The sequence below is a fragment of the Gossypium hirsutum genome, chromosome A07 (genome assembly GCF_007990345.1).
Source record: "Gossypium hirsutum isolate 1008001.06 chromosome A07, Gossypium_hirsutum_v2.1, whole genome shotgun sequence".
Classification (NCBI taxonomy): domain Eukaryota; kingdom Viridiplantae; phylum Streptophyta; class Magnoliopsida; order Malvales; family Malvaceae; genus Gossypium; species Gossypium hirsutum.
In genome coordinates, this window is record NC_053430.1 from 58722285 (window position 1) to 58727146 (window position 4862).

At 38.1% G+C, this 4862-nt stretch overlaps 1 non-coding gene across 1 annotated transcript; it reads right to left on the reverse strand.

Annotated features, from left to right (window-relative positions):
* Positions 1-228: 228 nt before the first annotated feature.
* Positions 229-335, reverse strand: LOC121203801 (small nucleolar RNA R71). The gene has a single exon (XR_005898738.1). It is a non-coding gene; the product is annotated as a small nucleolar RNA R71 (small nucleolar RNA).
* Between the last annotated feature and the right edge of the window lie 4527 nt (positions 336-4862).

A 4862-nucleotide genomic window follows, 5' to 3' on the forward strand; every position in this document is an offset into this window, starting at 1 on the left:
TTTGCAGGACGAGGATCCCAATGCTCACTTGGCAAATTTCCTAGAATTTTGCGATACCTTTAAAATTAATGGCATTTCTGATGACACCATTCGCCTTCGGTTGTTTTCCTTTTTATTAAGGAATAAGGCTAAATAATGGTTGAACTCGTTACCACGAGGGTCAATCACTATTTGGGAACAAATGACCAAAAAATTTTTATTAAAATATTTCCACTGGCTAAAACAGCCAAATTACGTAATGATATCTCTTCTTTTGTGCAGATGGATTTAGAAACACTCTACGATGCATGGGAGAGATATAAGGACCTTTTGCGAGGATGCCCTCACGATGGGTTACCACTCGAGCTACAGGTTCAAACTTTTCATAATGGCCTGAATCCTTCGACTCGACAAATGATTGATGCAACCGCTGGAGGAACTATCAATAATAAGACACTTGAGGCGGCTTAGGAATTTATTGAGGAGATGTCACTGAATAAATATCAGTGGCAAGTTTTGAAAACAAAACTGACGAAAGTAGTCGGTGTTTTCAACCTCTACGCGGTTACTATGCTATCTAACCAAGTAGAACTCTTAAAGAAAAAGATTGACGATTTGTGTGGTTCTACTCAGGTACATCTAGTGATGAGGTGTGATTCAAATGGAAGAGGAGCATGCATAGAATATCAACCCTTCAACCCTAGCATCGAGGAGGAACAAGTCCAATATATGGGTAACAATAACTCTAGATCCCAAAATAACCCATATAGCAATACTTACAATGCAGGTTGGAGGAATCACCCAAATGTTTCATGGGGAGGCCAAGGAAATTAGAAACCACCATCCCCTCTAGGCTTTCAGCAACCACCATACCAGCAGGAGAAAAAGTTGAACCTTGAGGAGATGCTAACCAAATTCATCTCGGTGTCTGAGACTCGTTTTCAGAATACCGAGACGACACTCAAAAATCAACAAGCATCGATCCAAGGACTCGAAACTCAAATTGGACAACTAGTTAAGATGATTTTAGAAAGAGCACCAAGAAATCTACCTAGTAACACCGAACCCAATCCAAAAGCACAGTGAAAGCAGTTACACTGAGGAGTGGGAAAGTGTTAGCTAAATCGGAAAAGAAGCCACAACAAGAAGCTGATAGAAGAAAATGAGAGGAGATAAAACCCAAAAGCAAAGACAATCCAATGTCGAAGGAATGTAAACCACCAATTCCATACCCAGAAAAGTTGAAGAAAGACCGCATGGATGCACAATTTGGCAAATTCCTTGAACTTTTTAAACAACTACATATTAACTTACCTTTTGTGGAAGCTATATCGCAGATGCCTACATACGCAAAAATTTTAAAGGAGCTCCTAACCAACAAAAGGAAGTTTGAAGACTTATCTACAGTGGAACTTAACGAGGAATGCTTGGCTATACTCCAAAACAAACTGCCAACCAAACTAAAAGATCCAGGAAGTTTTACTATACCTTGCTTAATTGGTAGTTTTAACGTTGATAAGGCACTAGCTGATTTAGGTGCTAGCATTAATTTGATGCCATATAAAATGTTTAAACAACTTGGTCTTGGGGAACCTAAACCCACTAGGATGAGTATTCAACTAGGCGATAGATCTGTTAAATATCCTAGGGTTATTATAGAGGACACACTTGTAAAAGTAGATAAATTTATATTCCCTATTGACTTCGTTGTGCTTGATATAGATGAAGATGTTGAAGTGCCTTTAATCTTAGGGCATCCATTTTAACCACCGCTAGGGCTGTTATTGTAACACCCCAAACCCAGCCTAGAAGTTTGGCTCGAATCTAGCGTGTCACATTGAAGTGTTTTTCGAAAACCATGTTTCCATTAAAAACCCTTCTTAATAATTAAAAACTTATACCCTTTTTAAACCTTGTTAGAAAACCTTAGCTAAATAACATTCTTAACAACTTTGTAAAAATCTTGGTAGTTGTAGAAGCTTAATTTAAAACTAATTACGGATACGTGATGTTTTGAACAACAGTAGTTGCTTTGGAAAACCGTGTTCTAATACTAGCAATTATAAGAACAATAAGTAAAATTTCAAATTTGAAATCCAGAAAATTACAATGGCTTTACTACAACCCACATAAAACATTTAAAAGTAATAATCAAAACTATAAAATAAACAGTGTGTGTGGCTTCCTCCGAGCCCCTCACAGCTCCGATCCGTCTAAGGCTGGAAATTACCTGAAAAGTTAATAAATGGGGTGAGTTTACGAAAACTCAGTGTGAAATCCTCTACTATAAAAAGGAACAGTTAGTCATATAATAGAATTAAAAGTCTGGCCCTAGCCTTACTTACAGTTTCAGTATCAATTGGGCCTTAGCCCACTATAACAGACAGTACCAGATGGGCCTTAGCCCATTACAGAATAAGAAACATTATCAGAACTAGAATCAAAATGAGAATTAGAATCAGAATCAGGTGACAGAATTAGAATCAAAATCAGAATCAGAATTAGGTGACAGAATTAGAATCAGAATCAGTATCAGGTAATAGAATCAATATCAAAATGTGAATGCAATCCCAACCCAATCCAGCCGTATACACCCTCGTACCAACCTTACACCATGTGGGGAGACTACATGACCCACCCAACCGCTACACACCACAAAAATTGCAGCGAAGCTGCCAGATATTGTGATGAAGTCACCAAATACAGATATTGTGGCTAGGCCACCAGAACAGATATATATATGTGGCGAAGCCACCAGATTGCAACGAGGCTGCCAAAACGCTTCCTCCATCAATATAACCCATATCCCATACAACAGATATATATGTCATGGCATACAACATACAGAATCAGAATATCATGCCCATATTTGAATCAAACATTCACAGTTAAGTCATTCATATCACCAATATATATTCACAATCAAATCCGTCAACCACACAGTCCAAGTCAGTCACTTGCCCACAAAGGCAAAACAATCATTTAACACCCTAGGGGTAAAATGGTAATTTTTTAAATCGAGGGTAAAATAGTAATTCTGTAAATCAAGGGCAAAATAGTAATTTTACAAATCGAGAGTAAAATAGTAATTCTATAAATCGAGGAGAAAATAGTAATTTTTTAAATCGAGGGTAAAACAGTAATTTTGTAAATCGAGGGTAAAACAGTAATTCTGTAAATCGAGGGTAGTTTGGTAATTTTACAAGTCGAGGGTATTTCAGTAATTTTACAGGTCGATGGTATTTCAGTAACTTCACAAATCAGAGGTATTTTGGTAATTTTACAAACTAGTGGTATTTTGGTAATTTTACAAACCAGTGGTATTTTGGTAATTTTATAAACCAAGGGTATTTTGTTAATTCTACCCTACAGGGGCATTTCAGTAATTCTACCCTACAAGGGTAGTTCAGTAATGCTAGCCTATAGATATGAGATTCACATAGTCCAACCCAATATATACTACACAATCAAACAACTTATCCAATTGGGCCTGTAGGCCCATTAGGCCCACATGGCCCCTTTCGGCCCATGCGGGCCGAAGTAGCCATCCTACAGCTAGAGTAGTAAGAAACACACACCTGATAGGAGACTGGAGTTAATCCGCGCTCTGAGCACTCTTAGCCGACGCCCAACCCAAACGAGCACGTCATAAAGCAAAAGGGATCAGCCAAGAAAAGTACCTTTACTCTCCTCATGGTTCTCTTTATTTAAAGCTAGCTCTCCATCTACTCTTATGTTAGCTTCCCGATATGGGATCCCTCCATCACCAGAGTTTAAAACCAACACCAACTCTTGCCGTCCCAACATAGCAAAATAAATGCTCTTTGATTGCCATGAGTTTCAAACCCTGGACTCCTTGCCAACTCTATGACACCACCTTCTTGCCTCTTATGTGGCGCTACTTTGCCACCAGACCACAAGGCTTTTTGTGGCTCAATTTCTCCAACAATATTCTTAAGGCCTACCTACTGCACCCAGGGTTTGATTCACCTTAAACCAAAATTTTTGCTAGAGTCCAGATTTGAACCCAGGACTTCTCCAACACTTCTCAGCACACTTAACCACTAAAACAAGCCTTCATTAACGAAATTTACATGCACAACAAAATATTATAAGCTGCCTTCAACTGCTCCCATGCTCAAGGCCCAAAACTTCTAGGCCCAAATTTAGGGTGTTACAACTCTACCTCCCTTAAAGAAATTTTCTCCCCGAAATTTCCATCTAACAGGGTAGTCGTGTAACATCTACCCACTACACTACTGTTGCGCACTCTGATCCTACTATCACTATCACACTTCAACTAGAACTTGAAACATCTCATACATACAACACTTATTCACTGAAGCAGACACATATTTATCACACATATATAAAATTTCCATATCCAAACATCACATCCACATAAAATAAATACCAAATTCAAATTCAGACCAATATTTAAAGAATCCACAGTATTTCAATTTCTAAATAGACAACAGTATTCAGAAGACTTGCGGATTCGGCGCCGGAGACTCGGTGTGCCACACTTTTTAAGAGAAATACTTCAAACTAACATGTGGTTGAAAGTAATTTTCTGAAATTCAACCTTTGAAAACCCAATCCACAGCCGAGTTGTTGCAACTTAGCTCTGATACCACTAAATGTAACACCCCAAACCCGGCCTGGAAGTTTGGCTCGAATTTGGCGTGTCACATTGAAGTGTTTTTCGAAAACCATGTTTCCATTAAAAACCCTTCTTAATAATTAAAAACTTATACCCTTTTTAAACCTTGTTAGAAAACCTCAGCTAAATAACATTCTTAACAACTTTGTAAAAATCTTGGCAGTTGCAGAAGCTTAATTTAACAATAATTGCAGATACGTGATGTTTTGAACAACAATAA